Below are 24,445 nucleotides of genomic sequence, written 5' to 3'. Positions count from 1 at the left end.
TGCCATATAATATCCGCCAAGCCATATAAATACGCAGTGAAAACCGCATCCATATAACTTTTGCCCCCTTCATTTGAAACTTTGGTGCAGCTAAAAATAAACTCCCTGTATAAAAATGAAAGGGTGCTGTGGGTGTGTGGGTAAGATAAGAGAGAGTGAACAAATAAGAAATGGCAAGCGTGAAGGTTGTTGAGAAATGTAGGAGGGAAGGGGGGGGAGTTAGGGTTTGGGATCTCAAAGGTAAAAAAAAAAAAAAAATTAGAGGTAAACATTGTGCCTGCAAGAATTAGACAAAATAAATAGAACACATGTGTATTAATGGGGTGTGAAATAAATTAACAGGAGCACTTTATTTCATCACTAATACATTAGAACTAAGAAGGTTAGTGAATTAAAATGGCGATGCGAGCTAGTTTGTGCATACTTCGGAAAATGGAACACAGCGCTCAAACGACGAGGACACAAATAATAGAAGCGTGGTTGCAGGAGGACGAAGGACGCAGCAGCTTCAAATCTCAAGCAGAACTGAACTGTAATATTTTTTTTCTCACGCGCTCGTCGTCTTTCGAGATATCCGTGGCTGTCGCCACATAGCAAGCACCCCCCCTCCCCCCTCTCCCCTACCTTTGGAGACGGAGTCGTCGCAGTGCACGATTTTAGATATCTTTCCCCGAGCCGCTATTTAATAACAATTTTAAAAACAGAATAAAAAAAATCAACGGAAAACGTGATGAATTTCAGTTAAAAGTAACGAGTAACTTGTTACGTATCTTTCTAAAAGAAATACCGTCCAATAGTAACGAAAACACTTTATTCGTTCGTAGTAAATCTTTATGGTAACAAGTACTTTAGAACGGCACTGAACACAGTTAACGAGTTAGCAGTAACGTCGTTACTTGTAATGCGTTACTTTCAGCACTGCAAGATGCAGACTATGTTTGTTTCTCTTTGACAGTGGAATCGTGTTTACAATCGGATGCAAGCAGGCCACCTGCGCTCTTTTCATCTCGAGCCCCGCCGGCTTCGTGAGATAATCGCGTCCCGTGTAGTCTCGCGCAGGAGGGGAGCAAGAAGCTGCGGGCAATTTCGGAGTCGACGATTTGCCCGGCCTTGACCAGCGTTCGGAGCAGCCCACGGACCCCGTCCAAGCGCTGCGGTCGCCGGTATCGCCGCTTTTCTGGAACAACAACGGCGACGTCAGATCGACCGGCGACTCACTCGCGGTAAGTCCCTTCCGCTCGTCCTCTCGCTTGGCAGCTCGCTGGCAACGCCTTCCTTTGAGCCAAATGAATGTGGCTTGCGCATTCCGCCATCGCAATTTCGCGATGGCAGAAGTCTCATTCGCTGTGTAGCGACAATAAGCCTCTCGAGGTTCGCCACCTTCTGCGTCTCTTGAGTTGGCGATGACTATACGAGCGTAATCAAATATGTTACTTTTTTTTTTCTTCATATTTTCAAGTTATAATTTAGTAGTCCGTAGAAGAACTAACGTGTGAATTGCATTTTTGGTTCTTCGCATCGATCGTTGAGCTTTTCCTTTCTAACACAAAGAAGATGCCTGTGTTACTCATCAGTGTTTGATGTCCACGGTCTCTCAGGATAGGGAGCTTGCAGAAAATGTTCTCTTATGAATAGTTCAATCTTGCATTTTGCTTAGCAATCGTAGCGATAAATTGCTAATAATAAAATTTCAACGTTTTTTTTTTTTCACGTGCAGCCGAACACTGGGGAACTTTTGACGTGCAACCGAAATAGCAGTTACAAGGCACCCACCACGCAACAAGCCTCCGTGAGATTGTGGGCACGTTGGTCGGGATTCGAACCCATCACCTAGGTATCTGTCGGCCGGCGCTTTGCCTCGGAGCCACCGCGGCGGCTCATGAACTCTGACAGTTATACGCTATGATTTAGAACATACCATTTCATAGAATGCCCGGTTTACGGAAACGTCAGTTCATCGAATACATTTTCATTTCACTCAGTTGCATTCAAATATATTTTTAAGCAAGTTTCTAGTCTGAATAGATTGAGATATGGCGTTTACGTCACAACGAGCCATATATTTTTCGTCTCACAAACGCCAGGCAGAAATAGTTTCGCAATTAAGAGCATGCTCATCAAGCGCGACAAAGTGCTGCATTTTCAGTTTCCTTCGCCATAGAAAGAAGTCTGTTCTGGCAATGAACCTAGTTGCGTTCAAAATGAATTTCCATAAACTACACTCTAAAACAAATTCAGTAAGTTACCTTTTCTGCAGAATACGTATACAGCCAATCGCGGTGAACAATGGCTGGTTTATTTCTAAACCATTACCGAGAACTTAACAATACATTCTGTATTTTACCACTGCCTTTGCCACACAAAACCGGGAAAAAGTCGGCTTTGTTTTGTGAAAAATGTCATGTGTCTTTTAAAATCCTACACTTGTTACTGATAAATGTAATCTGATGTGAGTCTCAATGTGATAACCGGTATATAAAATCAGTACTTCCTGATGCCGTGGTTCTGGTCTCTGGTGAGAATTTTAGAAGAACGCTAAAGCAATAACAACATAATAGCGAGCTCTGATTTTGTATTTTATTGTTGTTTTGATGACGTACATTACAGCAGCCTATATGTTTTATAATTTTCTTTCGTCTCCGAGGTTGTTTTTTTTTTGTTCTTTTTACCGTTATTGATATGTGTTTGAATGTGAAATTATGAAATCGTTAGCTTTTAAAATAATTGGATTTGTAACTGTTTTTGTTCTTCTTACAAACGACTAATCGCACACTGAACCACGTTTCTAATTCTGCAATACTGCTTCTGGGACACCATCCAAATAGTTGGAGCTTTCTTAAAGTTTAAATTTATATCTTTCTTTTTTTTTAGATGTATATTGAACATTTCTTTTTAAACACTCATCATTCATTATCATCATTTATTAAACCTTGAAAGCCCTTACGGGCATTACGCAAGGTGGGAGGTACTCGCAATTATAATTATAATATATTATAATTATATTATATAATATATATATATATATATATATATATATAATATATATATATATATATATATATATATATATATATATATATATATATATATATATATATATATATATATAATTATATATATATTATAATATAATTATAATATATATAATATATAATTATAATATATATAGATATTATAAAGGAACAAACAAAAAGTGGGTTCATACTGGAGAACACTGCTAAAGCAACAAAAAACAGGAAAAAAAAACACTTAATACATCTTTAGGAAAAGCAGCTGATTAAACAGAAAAATCCACAAATAAAAACATTCCTATAAAGACGAAATTGTTTTGCTATTAATTCAACTGCAGATGAATGGTCAGTTGAGATATGAATGTGTTATGATCTGTCTGGGTCACGATGCTGTTAGGCAGGCTATTCCAGTCTGTTATTGTTAATGGCAAGGTGGAGTTAAGAAACGAAACTGACGAGGCGAAAATTTAACGAACTTTACAGACGTTATTAATGCGAGTAAATATGCGAGTGGCTGGGAATAATAGTGAAGTTCTGATGACATGGTTATGATAGTAAATCTTGTGACAAAGAGACAGGCGTGATAATTTTCTTCTATATGAAAGCAGATCAATGTTATCTTTCATTCGTAAAGAAGTGATGCTGGTGTCTTGTGAGTAATCCGAAAAAAAAAATGAATCTGATTGCGCGATCTTGAAGTGCTTCTATTTTTGTTATCAATGAATGTCGCCAAGGGGACCAGATGGATGACGCGTATTTAAGTTGCGATCTTACGAGTGTAGTGTAGGCTAGTTGTTTAACTGATGATGGGTGCTAGTTGTAGATTCCGTCGAAGATAGCCAAGAGAGCTGTTAGCATTAGACAGCACGTGTGTTATATGCGTGTTCCATGAGAGATCGTCAGATAAGTGAACGCCAAGATATTTGTAAGATGGACACTTGGTGATTACCTGGCTGCACATGGTGTAAGTAAAACAGTGAGGACTATGAGCACACGTGAAGGAAACAAGATTTGTTTTAGAAAAGTTAATTGTCATGTTCCACTGTTTACACCAGTCGGCTTTAAGCTTATGGTCAGCTTGTAGGGTTATGTTATCTTTCAGGTTAGATACAGATCGGTAAATCACGCAGTCATCAGCAAAAAGTCGAATACAGGATATTATGTGGTCAGGTAGGTCATTTACAAATGTTAAAAAAAGCAGAGGTCCGAGAACACTGCCCTGGAAGACTCCGGATGATACAGGAGAACAAACTGACGACTGGTTGTTAAGCACAGTATGCTGAGTACGATTGGTTACAAATTGTTCTATAAATGATGTTACGAGTGGATGAATGTGAAGTTGATTTAGCATGAGCAGAAGTAAACTATGGGATACCTTATCGAATGCTTTAGAAAAATCAATGGATATGGCGTCTGTCTGTAGGTTATTATTGAGGTTACTGTGTATTTTAGGAAAAAGCTGTACTCGTTGTGTTTCGCAAGAATATGATTGGCTGAACCCGTGCTGGCTTAAAACAAGGATGAGGTTATTTTCGAAATGCTTCATGACATTTGAATATATTATGTGCTCAAGTAACTTGCACGGGACACTGGTTAGAGACATGGGGCGATAATTTGATGGTAAAGTTCGATCCCCCGATTTGTGTATTTGAACCACTCTGCCAATTTTCCAATCCGTAGGAAGCTCGCCGGAAGACAAAGATTGTTGAAAGATAATTAACAGAAAACGAGCTGGGTGTAATTTAGTGTTTTTCAGTAATTTTAGAGTTAATTTTGTCGTCCCCAGAACTGGAAGACACCTGTAGCCTTCCTATAGAGCTTATGATACTTGAATACGTTATTTCAAAGGCAGCCATGGCAGTGTGATATGCGTTGTTAAGATAAGGTACGCTAGTGTGGTTATCTGTGGTAAAGACTAAGGTGAAATAGTCGTTAAGACTGTTGGGGTTTCTTATATCCGCTAATGGCAACCGATCATCGCTCATTAGTTGTACAGGTTTAGACGTTTTTGGATTAGTTACCTACCAAAACTTTTTTGGTTTATTGCGAAGAATGTTAACTAAGTCAATGTTAAAGAATTTTGCCTTTGCCTCTGTAATGGATTTCTTATAAATTTGAGCAATATCATTGTACTGATTCCAAGCGAGATCGGTAGTCAGTTCTTTGGCACGGCTAAATAGTATTTTCTTTCTTGAGTTAAGTTGGTTAAAGGGCAACTCCGGCCAAAACTCAAAATGAATTAAATTACTGGTATCGCTTCAGTGACACAAAATACGACCCCAGCCAAAATTTCACGTCCGTGCGACGCCGCATTCTCAACTAATGCCGATATTAAAAACGCGACCCGCCGCGAGCCGCTGCTCCTTAGCGGGCGGCCAGCGGGTTGCCGATCGCTAAAGCAACATTGGGCCGTGATGTCAACATCGTACTCTTTTTTTCCTCCGTTCCGGACGGGAGCACGGCGTAGCCGTCGTGTGCGCTTCTTTGTGCCGCTACCACCGCTACTTCGGCTTGTTATTGCGTGTTTAGCCGTTGCTTTTACCTGTAGCCCGTGTAGCTTCGGTATAGCCTTTTGTTTATTTGCTTGCGAGGTCTCCTAGACTCGTTTTAGCGAGCAACTCGGTGCGTCCAAGACTGCCCAGCTGTCCCTCGAAAGATGCCGAGTACAACTTAAAGCGCTGTGGGCTGCTCAAACAAGCCGCTGCGCAACCCGGAGGTGCTTTTTCACAAGTTTCCAACGGAGCGGAAATTGGAGAAGGTGTGGGTGAACGCTGTTCGACGAGTGGAGTTTGGAAAGCCTTGGACGTCGACCCCCAGATCGAAGCTCTGCTCCGATCATTTTTCGCCGGAGAGTTACGAACGAAACCTACGGGTGTTGGTTGCTTGTGGCTTGTCAGCGAAGGGGTCGAGGCTTAAAAAGGATGCCGTGCCGTCGCTCTTTGCCCATCGTACATGTACCGAAAAGGTAAACATGATAAGAGTATCCTGATCAATAAATAAAACAGTCATTGTCAAGTGCAGTGTTGAGGATTGAGCATTCATGCTCCATTGAATGGGGAATGGTGGGCATGTAGAGTACAACCACTAACTAGCTCCAAACACTGAAGTTTGTAATGAAAACGAAAACAATGTTCTGCTTTGCGTCACTGCTTGTTTACTACGCAATCTCGTGCGTAGTATTCAGGTCCGTAACGACTACTAGCGAACGGCCGGCGCGTGAAGCTCATGCGATATAAACATTCGCCTCCCAATCGTTCGAACCCGTTACGCAGCAGTATTAATTAACATTGCGCTTGTGAATACCACAAGGGACATAAAAGAAATCGCGAAAGTTCGGATTTGTAAGTTACAACTCTCTAATTTGCCCGAGTTCGGGTGGAGGTAAATATAATATTTAAAAATGCAAAAAAAAAAAAAAAAACACTTGCTTTAGTCAAAAGTTACGAAGGAAAACTTAAAATCCTATGTATTCTAATAAAAAAAAATTGTTGTGGGTGGGGGTGGGAATGCGGAAGGGAAAGACAATGTTCTCACCTTGCTAACGTTATCTGTTTTCCTTTATCACCCACAAAAACTTTTGCTAGCTTTGAGAAGAAAATAACTGCCCAAAGAACTTTTTTCTTTTTTTAGTGCGGCAAGTTTTTTTTATTTGTACAAAGATTCACTACCTGGACGAACTTATGTGGTGAATTAGTGTCGTAGCTTACAAATTCGGCTTTTACGCGCCTGAGAAAAAATAACAAAAAAACAGACGTGTGCAGCTCGACACACGTCTGTTCGGTTGTTGCGGAACGCGCCGGAGAGCCTCAAAGCTTCGTGTCTGGGACTAACCCGCCGCGCGAAAGCGCCAGCACTGTACGTCACTGGCAGCGCGGCGTAGAGCAACGCCGCTCCATCCACGGAGCCCCGATGACAATTTAGGCCTAGCGACGGGTGCGGGAGACCGCACGCACGCCGACAGCTGCCGAGTACGGCACCGAACGAGTTCACTCGTTTTCCAGTCGCTAGCTTTTGGGTATACAAGCAACGAGTACGGCACGGCATAGCGCACGCGGGGCAGCGGCCGCCGAGTACGCCACCGAACGAGTTGACGGGTTTTCCAGTCGCTAGCTTTTGGGTATACGCACTAACTCTTGCTACATATGCTGGATAACTACCACGTATACAGAATTAAAACAAAATCAGTTTACATTCTATGTTTAGACGACTAGCGCAACAGGGGTAGGTGCCGCTTGGACTGCGTACTCGCTGAACGAGAACGATCTTGGCGTCACGTCCACATAGCGGCTGATTTCCAGTGTTGCCGGAACCTCGAGCGGCTAGTTTCGGTTTTGTCGGCCGCGCCCCAAACAAAACTTTGAGACGTCGATATCTTTAAAACTACGCACAATAACGAGAAAAAAATTACACCTTGCAACTCAGGGGCGCTAACTGCACTAAAAACAGCCATAATCCCAAAATCGAAAGTATGGACCGGAGTTGCCCTTTAAGCATTTTCGCGAACGAGGGATTCGATGTGTCACAAGTTATATTTATTGATGGGATGTAAGTGTCGGCAAGGTGTGCCAGTTTATTTCTGAAGAGGATCCAGTTTTCATCGACTGTCTTGCTCATATATCCACACTGAAAACTATCAACAATATTTCAAACTCATTGTTGATTGCGGAGTAATTAGCTTTATTATAGTATTTAATGGTTTTAGAATATGGTGATTTCCACTGAGTCTCAAATGCAATGTTGAAATGAATTACGTCATGGTCAGTAATGGGTGGGTTGTATGTTATATTTTTAACAAGTGTAGTGTAAGTAGTGAGGCACATATCTAGAATATGACTTGCTCTTTGGGTTAATCTGGTAGGTTGAGTAATCACCTGTTAAAGATTAAATGCAAGACATGTGTCTATAAGTTCGCCTGAAATGTGATTCGACATTCGATACATATATGATCGTAACGCGCCGATGAGGTCTGTATTTGCTACTAAGAAAGTAGTAAATCCTGATACTACACTGGCAAAAAAAATATATAATTTAACTACACAATTCTTCAAATATTGTAACTAAATTTATATACTGCTTAATAAAAAATACGAAGACCTGTGTATGGTGCCTCACACCGGAACTTCAGGCTCTGGTGCTGAACAGATAGACGAAAGGAACTAGGCGCGTTCTTAATAGACTAAATACACAACATGCATTAAACGTTATGACCTATTGAGGCTTAAATTAACGCAACGGTCAATGCTTCATCGATTCTCATTAAGGTTACATAGTAACAAAGTTTCGTATTGCGAAGTCACAAACTAAGATCGTTTATAAGAAGTTAATAAAACTTTGCTTCGTACTAAACCTTAGTACGCAGCTTCAATCTGGGGCCCTGGTATCATCCTTGCATCTGCAGTAGAATCCACCCAAAATTGAACCGATCGTTTTATACTTCATAACTACCACCGCACAACTAGCATTACCTATTGGAAGCACGCCTAACCTTTTGCCTAATCTCACCCTTCGTAGAAAAATACCTCGCCTATGTCTGCTTCACAAGATTTGTCAGTTTAGCCCAACATTTCACCAACCGCTACTTTCTGAAATATCTTATATACATCATCACGCAAGAATTATGTGTGTGTGTGTGTTTGGGGGGGGGGGGGGCGGTCTAGAATTAAAGATAAAGAGAGCGAGAGTGACAGAAACTTAAAATGAAAAGAATTAGAAAAAGAGAAAGCTAAAAAGTTGGCAGTAAGGACGAATGAAATTAAGTTTACTGGGAGGGGAGGTAAACTTCTAGAGCATATCGGCGACGCCGAAAACTCGAGGAACTCAAATGCGGCCCGCAAGTTCGTCTGCTTCTGTTTGCAGGGGTTGCACTGACGTCAGAACGTCGTGCTCTGATTGGCTCTGATTGAAGGATAGTGGGTACACCTGCAGCTTGCTTTCAGGCCTACCCTTAATTCTTCAATCAACCCCTGCAAAAGAAGCAAACGAACTGGTATAGATAGTTCTGAATTTTCCGGCGACTGCGGTTAGAGCCAGAAGGGGAGATGATCTCTTCTGGTGGATTCTTGATTTTGATCGCGGAGAGCTTGGCAGCAGAGCGGGCATGACGGATATCCGAGTACCTCGAGCAGTGTAGCAGGATGTAAGCGGAAGTATAATTAATTGTCGGTGCATTTGAGGCAGTCAGGGTTGTCGGTAACGCGTATTTTTGAGAGAAACGCTCGTGTCAATGCACTCCTACAGCTAAAGCGCAAGAGGGTCCTAGCCCTTGTTTTTCTTTTGCTCAAGACTCCTTGCTAGAGATGGCTGGTGTGCCGCAAAAATGGTGGGTGCGAGGTCACTTACATACCATCTGATTGCTCGGTGTGGTCCCTTGAAATGCAAATTGGAATTAAATGTGGTAAACCGTGGGCGGGTCCATCCAGTCAATTCACCTTTGTTTAAATAATCTTCCGTGAGAGGGCACCCATTGAAATTCTACCTAAAGCCTTAGGTGCAAAAGGTCTTTAGGGTATATCTTGCGTCGATGAGAGCCCCGTCGTGAGATCCCGCCAGAAAAAAATCGCCCTAGAGCCGTTCTAGAGTTCCTGAATATGAACAGTTTTTGCGGAGTTCGAGTTGAAATAAAGTTGGTACTAAAGGCCCGTTCACACTCTTGCAACCGACTACGACTGAGAGAGACCAAACCGGTTTTTAAGCCTCTTGCGACCTCTTAGGACCGGATGCGCCGCAGCGAAGCTGGTCCTAAGAGGTCGCAAGAGGCTTAATAACCAGTCTTGTCTCTCTCGGTCGTACTCGTTTACAAGAGTGTGAACGGACCTTTAGGTGCGTCATGATATGTGTTAGGGTCTCCCATTGCAGCATATCTACTTCTTATGTCTAATTTTTACCCCAAACCTCTATTGATTGAGAATCGCTTTCCCACAGTCCTAGTTTCACTTGCTAAAGTCGTTTATTTTAGAACTGAAGTTACAAATTTGTTCAATGATGTCTTGTACTAATATTGTATTTTTTGCCTTTTTCAGTGTTTATAATTATTCATTTAATTATTTATTCAAAATACCCTGCGGGTCTATTTCTGGACTATAGACAAAATGGGTTTAATTGAAGTACACTATAAACACTTTTAAAAGCACGTGCGTGAAACGAAAGATCTCTCGTTCTCTCAACCATGAAAGATTTGAGCAGAAGCACGATGCAATTTTTGCACTTCAACCTTCTTTTGGGAAGAGCGCCAACACTGACGAGAAATCGTGTATTGTACAAAAATGTAAAACACTTAAGTACAATACGAGCGTGTTGGTAACAGTAATTAAAAATGAAGATACATAAAACGGGGGGACGGTCTACGAATACTTGGAAGTCTTCATTGTCCGTCCCCCCTTTCTATGTATCCTCCTCATGTTAAATAATTACTGTAAAACACTATTTAGGTAAGAACATCGTGGGAAATAAAAACTATACGACACTCAAGTAATCTAGGATAGCAGCTCAAAATGCAGTAGGGTTGGAAAGTCGGGTTATGTTGTCAGGGAGACTATTCCAGTACATAACTGCGCGTGGCAATGATGAGTTATTGAAAGCAGATATATGTCGAAAAGCACGGTAATAACTTTGACTGTTAAGACGATATGATGTTCGGTTAAGAGGCTCAGGGAGCTGGATGATGACTCTGGTGTTAGTATAGCGTGACTTATTATAGCGCACCTCACACGAATTCAGTGCAAATCCACGAATGATTTGGTTTTTAATGATGCTTTGACAAAAGGACTCAATGTATATGCAAAAATATGCAAAAGAGAAGAGGCGACAGAGGACATCCTTGACGGACAGAACGAAGAACATGAATACGCTCGCTGACAGCCTTATTAATAATTAAATTCGTCGAACACTCTTTGTAGGCCATACGGACCCCTTCCAGAAGAACACAACCCACATTAATATATTAATAGGAGTTCTTGTGACACCCGCGATCACACGCTTTTTCCAGATCAATCTGTAGCATTGCAACTCTCCGATGAATATTTTCGCAACACTCGAGAACGCACCGAGCTACACGAATGTTGATTACTATTGTTCTTCTTTTGATTCTGCAAGTCTGGTGCGGCCCAACTATGTCTGTGATTACCGACTACAACCGCCTGGCTAGTATTTCTATTAGTACTTTATAATCTACATTGGTCAACTGATAGGTCGGTACGACGATACCTGCCGCAGTTTTTCCGAATCATCGGTTTTAAGAATGAAAACAGTATGCGAGGATGAAAAGGACGGGGGAAGCCTTTTTAGCTTTTAAGCTTCATGACACCCACCACATAGCACAGGACTGATTTCGTGCTTAAACCCTTTATAAAAGGTAGCCGTCAGACCATCTGGGCCGGGTCATTTTCCAAGGTTCAAATTATCAATAGCTCTCTCGAATGCTTCTACACTGAAAGCATCCTCTAAAATGTTCATTGTTTCGCGGTCCAACTGCGGCACTAAGGACAAAAACCTGCTCTTAAAAATACTTATATCTACCGAATGATAAGAAAGGAGTGTTCTTTAAAAGTCGACAAACGCGCGTTCCATATCTGCGCAGTCACGGGTGGCAGCCCCTCGATATTTTATTTCTGCTATTTCGTTCCGATTGGCGTATCTTATTTTTTTTTTTTCGCACTGACTGTTTGTTTTGTTGGCGCTTCGCCCAAAAACACTTTTCTCGCTCGCGCGCGGACATGCGAGCCACGATAACGTTCTTTATTTAAAACTTCAAGTCGCGATTTCACTGTGTAGATGTCGCTCTTGAAAACGCCAGGCGATCGACTTTCCTCTTCACTTAGCATCGCAAGGTTCCGTCTCCGAAGGGTTTCGCGTTTGGCGGTCTGCGGCGACTGGGAATCGACCGGGGTCGATTCCCAGCCGCCGCAGAACTTTTTTTTATTGAATAAAACATTTACCGCACAGCGATTGAAATAATATCGTGTGACTTTCGTAGTCATGTGACCCCAGCGCATGACGCCCAGCAAATCCACTTTCCCACGTCGCAATTCAAATCCCATAGCGCCTGCCGCCCTCTGTTGGATGCAGCTCGAATGCAATGAAATAACGTAGGTGTTATCAGGCGATGACACCTTGGCTGTGTTCCAAATCTTACCCAAATAGAGGAGGAGGAGGAGGAAACTTTCCGAGTTACTCCGGCGGGTCTTGTCGGTTGAGAACACAGATTGAAAAATGCTGGACGCGGGTAGGTTTTAGAAAGCCAAGGTACAATCCCCTTACCCTGGAGTAAGATCGAGTAAATTTTGGAACACGGCCCTGGTGATGAAATCCCTGCTGCGTGTCTTTCCCACGGGTCTGGCACGCGCCACGGACGTGACTTCGGGAGCGGGACCAGGATGAGCCAAGGTACAATCCCCTTACCCTGGAGTAAGATCGAGTAAATTTTGGAACACGGCCCTGGTGATGAAATCCCTGCTGCGTGTCTTTCCCACGGGTCTGGCACGCGCCACGGACGTGACTTCGGGAGCGGGACCAGGATGAGCTCCGATTGGTCACTGGCCAATGCCCACGGCCTGTCACTGGTCATCGGGATGGGAGAGTGTGAAGAAGCCCCGCCCTGCTGCGCTGTGATTGGTCGGGTTTGGCCCCGCTTTCCTGCGCTGAGATTGACCGGTGGCCGGAGTGATGCACATTTCCTACTACTCGATGGCGTCAGGAATCACTGATTTTCATATCTCGATTATTGCATGTGGACCCAAATCTGCACGAATTTATTAATTACAAGAAAAGAGTACACCTTGTCTTAGCATATCGCATTTGTCGCCCCCTAAAAAAAAGCATTCACAAGAACTTGTTTGTGTCACCCTCTTCTTATCCATCTCTGTTTGCGCTTACAGGTTTCGAGAACGTTCTTCAGCGCTATCATTGAACGCTGTCGAAAATAGCAGATACAAGAGGTTGGCTGCAGTTATGGTTGCTTGACATGCTAATGGCAAGAGCTTGACGCCCTTATCGACGAAGATATGGAAACAACGGGAACACCTTAGATGTCCTCTGGAGTGTCCAGTCTCTCAATCTGAGTTCTCCGCACGCTTGATAGGGTTATACTCCGTTGAAACTGCAACCTTCCCCACAAGCGTGAGAGCTTGAGATCGCTGCTTTGTAGCGTTCTTCCGCAGAACGAGCACTCGCGCTCGACATGAACGTCTCAACGTCAGGAGCTCGTGCTAGCTCGCGTTTGTAGCTTTGGCTGCGGAGTCAGCTTAAGGGTGAACAGAGTATGGTGCCATGTAGTTGCGCAAGCAGGTCAAATTATTACTGCGTGAATGAGCCCCGCCTCTGTTGGATTGAGCTTGGTCGGAACCCAGGGTGGTCAGTGTCCATTGAATAAGGTGTTGAATGTCGTAATCATGATCCGCGCTACATTCTACATTGTCAAATTAATTGTTGGCTGCTTGAAAGGGATGCATAAAGCGGTTTGTTAACGCACTGAGCTATGATTCTGTACAGAGGTGGCGAAAGATGGTGCTTTCTGTGTATAAAATGTTCATAGAATGAGCTTACCTGTGTAATCAGTAAAAAAACTAAAAGCGTAAATCGGCACGTAAGATTGCAGGTGGGTCGAACCACTCCTACGAGCGTACCTGGACCTCGACATTAGAGGAGCCATTTTTTTGGTGTTTCGCATGATTTTGTCAGTTTAGTAATAAAGCCGACTCAATTAACACAAAACCAGCAGAATTCTTTGTTGGGCCATTTTGGCTACGTTGAAAAGCTGGATATCATGACTTATCCAAGTACCGCCCTCGTTAGATCGTGTAGCGGGCGCTCCTATTGAATGCCAGCGACGAGTCGCCATTTTTAGATCACTGATTATCCCATATTCAGACGCGCACGCTCCTATTAACGTGCTCTGGCTCCCGGTGACGCGCCGCCATTTGCGAGCAAGCTTCTATTGGTCTGTACAGTAGATGCCGGCACCGCGCCGCTACGACACACTTTATTGAAGGCGACGCTCGGCCATTTCTGCCTCAAGTGCCTCCCACCATGCAGCTTGGCGATGCTTTGAAACTTAATCAGACCCATCCACTATGTACCGCCATCGGCTGATTGTGCCGCGGGCGCTCCTACTGGATGCCGGCGACGCTTCGACATTTTTTGGCTCATGGCGCATCCCACATCCTATTGGTCTGCTGTGGCTTCCGCTGACGTGCCGCCGTTTGCGAGCGTACAATATTGACTCTATTTTCTATCCATAATTTCATTTCAACGCTTACAACGAAAACAACTCTCCTAGTAATCTATTTGTAGCTGCTGGCGCCGCGCCGCCGCGACAAACTAGATTGGCGGTGAGGTTCCACCATTTTTGGCCCAAGTTCGTCCTAACATGCATTCGTTTCGCGGTACTTGTGTATACAATTCATCCAGCGCTTTCGGCAATTTCAACAGTTGCCGTCATCTCTCGACAGTTCCGTCACATAAACGTTTTTTTTTTATTTTTTTTTTATTTACAGACGGCCACCATAGGTAACAAATTCACTCTCCAATTGTTTACAAAATAGTCCGCCAAGATCATTCTTTAATTTTTTTATACACTAATTCCACCATCTTCGGCCATCCTTGTGGAACATCTTAGCCGAATACGTCAAAAAAGGGATGTATAATATTTATGTGGTTTCCTCTAACGGCCGACGGACGCTCCGGCTCACGTAGTAAATAGCCAAACCTTTTCTTTTTTTTTTGGTGCGGGGGGGGGGGGGGGGGGGGGTACGCTTAAGACATGGATGGTTAAGTTCGGGTATTTTAAAGCGAGTTTATTATTTACAACCCTTCTTCTTGAATAAGCGACTTTGGAGATTACTGCGCTTTCAAGGTGAGGTCACATCATAGAAGGGGTGGAGACGTTTTAGCTCTCGCATTCTGATCACAGTGGTGAAATACACCGATGTTCCAGTGCACATATAGTGGAACCGACCGATGTGTCTTCGTGGAAAGGCTACATATTCTACAAAAAAAAGGTAATGTCACATTAGTTTCTGCCCAAAACCATATTATAAAGAAATAGTAACACTTTGTATCAGTCGTTTAATATTTACTTCTGTGTAATTAATGCTTTAAGTAGTTAATTCAAAGGTACGGTTTAAATTAAACATTTTCTGGGCATTATAGACCATTACATTTAGCGCTCTCTGGGTGGCACCATTTTGTTCGACAGCAGCGCCCTCTCCACACATCCGGGAAGTTCAGCGGCTTCGGCGGGGTAAAACGAGAGAGAGGGCACGCGCCCGACTCCGCTAGCAGACGACAAACCGGGAGGTTGCCATTCTCCATCTTTGGGCTGTATCGGCGGGCTGTACGGAACATAGAACTCTCGCTCGTGGCTGCCGTTGTGAAGTGGTTCGTGTTCTTAGAATAGTTGTGGCTACTCCAAAATCAGCCTATAGCTCTCTGTTGTTCTAGTTCGGTAAATTATCAACCAGCATATCTTTTTTCCGTTACTTAAATAGAAGTTGAGTCAGCCGGCAGTACTACCCTCAACTACTGCGCATATTGTGGCAGGAGAGCACGTTTTTATTTATTATTTCAGACTTCCACTCATAGTCGCTAAAGGCCTACACCAGTACGAACTTTGTATAGTAGAAAAAGGTACAGCAAGCGGATTTACTTTTCGCCGGAGAGACCGGCCAATCTGAAGCAGTTTTCCTTATTTCTTTTTTATTTGCACGCAGGTAACAGCGCAATTGGACCCTGTTAGTCTTTTTTTTATCTAGCATAGTATTACACGATAGCTGGCATACCAAAATATTAGCATCTGCGCTTGACATTTCCAAAATGACGCGATTTTAAACAGAGTTCGCACGCCAGCCGGATCCCAGGTACTGCCCACTCGGCAGAGCAGAAGACCTGCAGGGTGAGAGGGAGAGGGCATTTTTCCTCTCTATCACCCTCTCTGCTATGACCCTAATGGAACGGTCTATAACCAACTATTAAATCAACCCACTTTACAAAAATATATGAGACATGCGCAATATTTTATGGCGTTAAAAAGAAATCATATTTTGACGTATGTTTAACTTTCGCTTTCCTACCAGATCGTAAAATGCACCAGTGGTGTTGCTACCCATGGTAAAAGCACGCATGTCACCCCCACATTGCCTCCCTCGTTGGAGGAAAAGAAGTGTGGTGGTCGCGGCAAAATAAAACGATCGACTGCGCAAGCAACATTCTAAGGCTATGATTTAATGCTTGGGTTCACCTCCTGCAAGATGTGCGTAGCAGCCCAAGTTGAATGACCGCTTTGACCACGGGGGAAGGACTGCTGACGCAAAGATGTGCTCCTAAAAAAAATCCAAACCCAGACGCGTGCCCAAAGTGCACGATGGAGACTCGGGTATATTTCGCGCACTGTGTTTGATACAAAATTATAGTTTTATATGCCTATAAAAAATATTATTGTATGGTTACGATCAAGACTGGTGACAATAGTTAATCAGTTTTTTTCTGCTGATACAGGTCCTCGGTTCCCAGTCTTGTTGAGTTCCCAGGAATAATTCCCGAGACCTCAACAGGTGGCCTTTTTCTTTCAGCGGCCACCACTCGCCTCGATGGCGAGCTTTGCGCTTCATTTGAGTTGGAAGTATTTTTATTCGTGAATAAATATGACTCAATTTTTATCGCCTTGTCATGCACTATGACTGTCATTCACGTGCCCCAGGAACGACAGTTTTTTTATCACACAGAGTGATCGAGGGCGCAGATACACACACGTCATTTTCATATGTGGTACGCCTCGGCAATCTCCCTCATTGTTTGCTGTTTATACTCCCTCAGGATGACTTTGTCTTCTAACATCGGTTCCCACCCACATCTGTCACAATGAATGACGAGATTGCCATTTATTGTGACAGGTATGGGTGTCTCAATGAGGCAATGACCTCATTGAGAGCGCGTGTTCTTTTAGCCTATCATTTATACCTCGGCCTGTCTGGCCGAAGTACACTCTATTGTATAAGAGGAATATCTGATAAACGACACCCTCCCTTCACTGTACAAACTGTTTTTGTTTTTTTACACGCGTGACTCGATCCTCTGTTTACCACTATCTACTCTCGAGCATAACCTTCCCAACTTTGATGGGGCTGAAAACAACACCGAGCCGTTATGTCTCTGCGCCACGTCCTTCAGTCTATAAGGCACATTGTGCATGTACGGTAGAACCACTGGCCTTACTTCAGGCTGTTTACTACCATACCTGTCCGGATGTTTCAGTCCCTTAATGAGACTCTCTGCCACTTCCACGAGAAGGCCGTGAGGATACCCACTCTTCGTTAGACTTTGTAATTAAATTGAAAAGCTACACATCATCTCATGTGGACATGTTTTAACTAAGTCCGTTTTTAGGCGGGCACGTGTCGTAACTCTGGCAGCGTTCCAACCCCTGTCCGCGATTCGCAAACGTTGGTCCATAATTTCTTTGGTCGTTACATCTTGGGGGATGGTTATACCACGAACTAGGCGAAGATGTGAATTGGACCGAACTATGACCTGGCTGTCCAGACCGTCGTGGTCCACCTCCAGACGATTGCTTCCGGTCGGTAATGCCACAGGCGGTACAGGGCGCAATAGCTTTGGCGCGTGCGTCACGCGTGCTCCGAGATGTCGATCTTCGCTCTCAGCACGTTCATTTCTTGCAGGAGAGCGAGAACTGTACCGGCGCGAAGACGTTCGAGGTGCTGAGTTTTTTGGAGGCGATGGTGGCGTATGATTCTGTCTCGAGATCCTTTCTGTTAACGATCCTGCTTCGAATCCCGCACTTCCGGTGGAAACGTTGCCAGTCGATATAGAGTTCGGGTAAGGCGTCGATGCCATTGTTCACTCCCGGACTCCACGTCGTGCACGTTCAATGTTCCAAAGTGTCTGAAGGACTACGTCGAATGGAAGAGCGGCATGTAGAACCATTCGCTCTTGCATTTCAGACGACGCGACGCCGATCATGAATTGTTTCCGGATTTATTCTCGCGTTTGGTCTCCAAAACTAACCGGAATCGTTAAGGCTCGCAGCGTTCACGGAATTTCATTGAGGGACTCACCCTATTGTTTTTTACCGAACGTGATATTGCAGCTGTTGCAGAGTCACGTTCACGGGTTGAGTGAACTCTGGTTCCAGGAGTTTCACCGTCTCTTCGTAGATCACTTTCGCCGGTGGACGGCGAGCTTTTTCGCCGCTTGCCGCTGCCGATGTTGCTATTGTCTTTGCAACAGCACTCTCGGGCGTTAGTAACGAGTGGAATATATGCTGGAATGCTTTCCCGAGACAGTTAAGCAGCATCGCCTGCCGACGTTTGGCGTCGTAATCTCGAGCGCCGGAGGGCAGCAGATATAGCTCAAAAATCCGTATCCATCGTTTCCATGAATAGGGCGGCGTACCCGGTTTCTCCTGCTGCCGGACGTTGTCATCATGGGAAAGTGACCATCTGCTTCAGAGGGAGGCCGTTCTATAGTGTAGCCATCTTGAATGTGGCGGGGGGGCAACCTAAGGACGCGCCTGAACGAGCCAAATAACTCGCCGAGGACCAGCAGACGAAACAAAGAGCGCAGCTGATGTCTTGCCGCTGAGGACAATAGGGTCCACGGACTCCTCGTCGCCAAAAATGTATGGTGAGTCCCGGGCTAAGGGGACACTGTTCAGCGAGCGACTAGTGTGGTCCGAGCGTTCTAGACTGTCCTTTTTATTACATAGAGCCGGTCGAAGAAGAGAACGATAAAGAAGAGAAGAATAATGATGGCATCGAAATATTTACAACACTGTGAAGAAGATTAAGTGAAAATCAAAGCTTGGTGAACACGGCAGCGCTGAAACATCCGGACAAGTATGGTAGTAAAAAACCTGAACTAAAGCCAGTGGTTCTAGCGTACATACAGAACGTGACTCAGAGGCTGAAGAAAGTGGAGCAGAGACATAACGTCCCGGTGGCGTTTTAAGCCCTATCGATGTTGGGAAGGTTATGTGCGAGAGTAGATCGTGGTAAACAGAGGAGTCACGCGCGTAAAGAAACAAAAACAGTTTGGACAGTGAAGGGGGGGGGGGGGGGGGGTCGTTTATCAGATATCCCTCTCATAAAATAGAGTGTACTTCGGCCAGACAGGCCGATGTATAAATGATAGGCTAAAAGAACACGCGTTCTCAATGAGGTCATTGCCTCATTGAGACACCCACATCTGTCACAATGAATGGCAATCTCGCCATTGATTGTGACAGATGTGGGTGTGAACCGATGTTAACAGACGCAGTCATCCTGAGGGGGAATAAACAGCAAACAACGAGGGAGGTTGTCGGGGCGTACCACACATCCCGACTTGATAATAACGTGTAAGTGCGCCCTCGATCGCTCTGTTTGATAAAGAACTGGTGTTCTTGGAGACAAGTGTATGGCAGCCATAGTGGATGACAAGGTGATAAGAATTGCGTCCTATTTATTGATGGCAATTTTTAACGTTTTGCTTTCAAATTTACTCTTCGTATTGTATATAACAAATATGCACAATTTTTTTTTTTAATATTAGGAAGCAATATGAAGTGAAGTGTTCGAGAAAGCGTTTGGCTTTAAATGACGCCTTCCTAGCACAAACACGCTGTCTGATGAGGTGCAAGACAAAACCACGTGCTTGCAAAGTATTGCAATTCACCAAGACTGTAAAACCTTTGTTGTCCTTGTCAATGTCACACGGTAGAGAATCTCGAACATCCTTGTTTGCTTGACAATTTCCACGGTCTTAGCTCATGTTTTCTTGTGCACCACTGCCCGGACATGGATGAAATTCATAGTTTCTATACCAGGTAATTCTGCAAAGATTTTCAAACACTTCTAAAAATGGGGTGTTTGATAAAAAAAATTACTGTTCTCGGGAACAAGGTGCCAGCTACAACGAACGCCACGGTTCGCAAAAAGAAAAAAAGCATAATAATTTGCAAACTAATTACCTAAAATGTACGAGATGATTTTTTCTTCTTTTGTGAAAATAGACATGTTGTTTTAATTAGAAACTTTGCTGAGCGTCATCGAAAGGCCTTAAATCAGTCAATTTCAGGACGACTGCTGCGCAAGTTACAACTTGTGCAGCAGGCGCAAGGTCAGAGATGCGAAAAGGCGAATGAAAAAAATATCATCCGCGTTGTGTCATCACGAGTCTTGCGCAGGATGCACGAATGGGAACTTCAGCGCACCCACGCGCTTCACACGCCCATTAGGCATTCCTAAAATACACTGATGTAAGGCTGAATTCCATGGAGCGAATATGCGGCGAATAGCCGACGAACTTAGCCCGGCGGAGCGCTCGCTCTTGCCGTGGCGTCAGAGAACTGACTGTTCGCCACATGGCTAGCGGAGCTATATCGTTTGCCCGGCAAAAGCCGCCGACGCGTGGCGAAGGACACGGACCAATCAGGACATAGTACGCGGTTTGGCTTCCGCCAGGCCCCGATGCAGTCTTACAGACGAAGCATGCCCCCCTTCCCCCCATCAGGAAAATCTCTTTCCCAGCAAACACTTGAAGGATTATTAAGACTCAAAAGTACCTTATTCTAGGTTACTTGCATCCACTTCTTACGAATATGACGTGTTTAAAGAAAGCTTTGTGAGTGGTTGATTTTAGTGGATATTCACTTCCCCCCTTGGCAACACTGACAGGCGCGCTGTTCGCGTCGGCGGCGTTCGCAGCTTGTTCGTCTCATCGGGTTGAGTGGTGAAGGAATACGCGTCAAGCGTATCGTTGTAGATTTTTGCCGCGTGAATTTCACTGAGGAAGTTTGGTCCACGGAGTCCAGCCTTTAGGGGCTTTCGATAACGCTCAGAAAGTTTCTAATTAGAATCGTACATTTATTTTCACTAACTCAGAAATTATTTTGTACCTTTTGGGCAATTATTTTACTAATTCTTATGATTTTTCCATTCCTGACGTCCGCCCTAGCCAACAGTTTGTCCCAAAGATATGTTGTTGTTTTTTCTTTTTTCTTCAGCGCCTTAGTTATAGGGACGTTTGAAAGTCTTGGCAGAAGCAGCCGGTATTAGCCCCGAGAAGTTCGCGTGGCGCCCTCTTACGGCAAACCGGGGTGACGTCACGGCGAGGAGAGAATTTTTCCCCGACTCGCCCCGCTCGCCCTGTGGAGGCCGTGACGACGCTAGCTGTCGGCGCGCTCGTTTCTATTGGATTTTTTTTTTGTCGTGTTTTTCGTGGGAAGTGTAAATTTTTATATGTGCCTTTATTGAGGTATGACCTGTTGCTACAGGCGAAGCTTCAACCAACATTTTAAGCATGGTTGACAGGGCAGGCAACGCATGAATCGGAGCTGGTATATGTAAATAAAGAAATATGGCCAGAATTGCAGGAGCATCACTATAGATTTACATCTCGCACAATAAATGCTGCTGATAGTCTGAATAAATTGGCAGTTTATGTATACTACTTTTTTTTGTATCTCTGTTTTTAAACAAGATCGCCGAAGCAGAAAAGCTGCATGCTGCTCGAGCAACATGGTAATTGCAGTCTGAACCATGGGGAGAGAATCACAAGTAAGACAGCCCAAGAGTAGGGGCAAAGTAAAAAAAACTAGGAACATTTATTATAAACATTTCTCGCATTTGACCTTTGCTGGATTCGGATAGTATTTCAATGGAAGACCAAGGGTGGTATCTGTGGTATCAACCCTCAAGTAATGTATAACATACGTAAGCGAAGCTGTCTAGCTCGTTATTGGTCCCTTAAGCCCTAAAATTGAGATTTTACTTAAATCGAATTGTACTGAAGCTAAAATACCAGAAGCTTTTTTTCACGCAGACTGTCGCCCTTCACAGGTTCCACATTTTCTGCTACTAGTGCTGCATCTACCACTGGACAGACGTTCGAATGCTTGCTTTTACTCCTGTTTCCCTCTTTTGTCAGAGAGTCCAGCTGTAGAAAGCTTGAAGACTGAGGAAGCTTTTAGAGACCTGCGGCAGTGTCTCTTTTAATTGGAAATGACAATTCAGACTAAACGGTGTATTTTCCGAATACTCAAGGCTGGAATAACAATCTCAGGAAAAAGTATAAGCATGCAAAATTACGGCACTATTGCTGTGCATATTTTGGGCAGTTCAATACATATCATGCAGGCAACTGGGGGCGATTCGGCCGTCTTGGCTGCTACCATACAAACTAATTTCGAGTAATTGTGCATCTTCTAAGACATATGCCTGCATACGTGTATAAACTACATAATTAATTCACGGAGAAGCTACATTTAAGTAAAACAACCCTGTTCCACGAGCACTTCAGAAATAATCAGACACAGGGCCCTTAAAACATCTGCGAACCAGCGCATGCAGAGTGGCAGTGCAAAGTCGGCGTCGCGAGCTCATTTGCCGACCACCAAAAGGTTCATGACATAAAAGCCACTTCAAATGCCTTGAATGCGGGATGTGATATCGTACTAAATCGTGAACATGCAAGGAACAGAATTCCAGCGACTGAAACACTTGCGCCACCGCTTCACCGACCCCTCGCGAAATTGCCTTGTGTCGTTTGGACGGACGCGGAGGTTCATCGGCGGAATTGCCTCCGCCGATAACTTTCGGGATTTGTAACCCAATTTTAAAGGTAAAAGGGACAAGCAGGCTTATAGAATGCACGGAAGCACGTCAATATCGGCCTAACTCAACGTCTTGTACACCAGGTGAACGAAGTCCAGCTTCTCGAAGAGCTTGCGGCACAAAACGCCAAACCAGGAAACCGGTGCTGGGAAGCGAGCCGATGCGAGATCGCGGAGCGGAGTCCTCCCTCTGACGTCACGGTACGCCTCACCCAATCCGGGCGCGGCGACCGCAGCGACGCTTGTGTTCGCTCTCGGGGCTAATACCTGGCGTTCCCACATGATAAACAACTCACGATTCACATTCAGGATTTTGTGGTGGCGGTACGTTTTTCCAGGGGCTAGGAAGGCAGCTCTAAACAATCGGCGCAGGTGGTTCGTAGGTAGGTAAAGGACGTTCTTTCAACTTTTCAAGTGTGTATTCGTCAGCGTCGTTTTTGAGATGAGGATTATGACTACTATATTCCTTAAAGATACGCACGAGGATATTGGCAATATTTAACGGACACTTACATTATTTATTTCTCGTATTGCATTGTCATGGTCATGCTTGTTAACAGAATTCTCCAAGCTGGCATCGGAGGTGGGTTACAAGAATTCATTTTCATAAGATAAAAGCCCCCGCCACCTATAAATTACGTGCTTTGCAGAATAACAAAGAGGAGAACAAACACCGGAGTATGGTCTTTGGACGAATTCAAAACAAAAATTAAAACATGCGCCGTGGCCAACACCGAGCCACCTTGGAATGAACTCGCATATTCCGAGCAAATAGCGAAACAACGACTATTTGCATGGGCGTACCAACCGGGAGAGCAAGGGGGCCGCTTGCACCCCCAGTTCTAAGAGTAGGGGGGAGGCATGTGTTTTGCCCCCCCTGAAACAGCCGCCACTGGGCAGTGCAGACACTGGCCGGCGGCGCCCAAGGAATACCAAGGCAACCGCCCCCGCACCCGCGGGGGCATTTTTTTATCGCGCAGGCGATACAAACCCTAGCAACGGCGCTCACGCCGGATTGGCTGGTTCGTGGAGATAGGCGCTGCCGCCGTCAACATTAGGCAGTGGTTACAATGCGAGTTCCCGAAGCGGTAGCGTAACTTAGTTGTAAGATATCTGCCTCATACGTAGCAGACCCGAATTCTATCCACGGTGTGGGCTTCTTTTTTTCTTTTTTTGCTCGAACAATTTGTTTTGTCGAGTCATTTGGCGATATTTGACATTTCTTTTTTTACGATTAACATTGAAAAAAACAAATGTTGTCGACGAAACATCGCTGAACTAAATCGAATGGGACTCTATTTACGGATGTGCATGGGGGATAGCGGGGCTTGGGTTGCCGGCTGCAAAGCGGCGTGTACGGGGGTAGAAGGCGGGGGGGGGGGGGGGGGGGCTAAGTGGGTAATTTTGTAATTAGCAGCCGCACACTGTCGCTGCAAAGCGGCGTGAACGCAGGCGGGGGGACCTGGGGGGGGGGGGGGGGGGGTTATATACGCGGCGCTGTCCGAATCCAAAATTTAAGTACTCGCGCGTTGCCGAGCAGCCAATCCGGTGTGAGCGTCGTTGCTAGGGGGTCTATCACCTGCGCCGTAAAAGTTAGTGATGAACCGAATTTCAGATTCGGCAAAGTTCCGCACGAGCCGAAATTTAGAAGGAAAGTTAGGTAAAAATTCGGTAAAAATTCGGCAAATGCGCCTGCGCGCGCGCACGAACGCGACGGGGCCATGGATCGCAAATGGACGCCGCGCAGTCGCGCGGTTACCATCGTACAGTTACAACCAGCGGTTACGGCGAGGTGTGGAGTAGGCGACACGGTAACTGTGCGTTTCTGAGCTTT

General features: G+C 44.6%; 1 protein-coding gene across 1 annotated transcript in view; it reads left to right on the top strand.

The window, feature by feature from the left end:
- Positions 1-1,209: 1,209 nt before the first annotated feature.
- LOC8053579 (cytochrome P450 3A5) overlaps positions 1,210-24,445 on the top strand; it is a 42,307-nt gene continuing 19,071 nt past the window's right edge. Inside the window, exons 1-2 of the mRNA XM_040206155.2 lie at positions 1,210-1,223; positions 1,718-1,789. The gene's annotated coding sequence lies outside the window, so the exon portion shown is untranslated. The remainder of the gene's footprint in view (positions 1,224-1,717; positions 1,790-24,445) is intronic.

The sequence above is a fragment of the Ixodes scapularis genome, unplaced genomic scaffold (assembly GCF_016920785.2).
Source record: "Ixodes scapularis isolate PalLabHiFi unplaced genomic scaffold, ASM1692078v2 PGA_scaffold3__209_contigs__length_174095766, whole genome shotgun sequence".
Classification (NCBI taxonomy): Eukaryota; Metazoa; Arthropoda; class Arachnida; order Ixodida; family Ixodidae; genus Ixodes; species Ixodes scapularis.
This window is presented reverse-complemented; position numbering and strand designations above follow the sequence as displayed.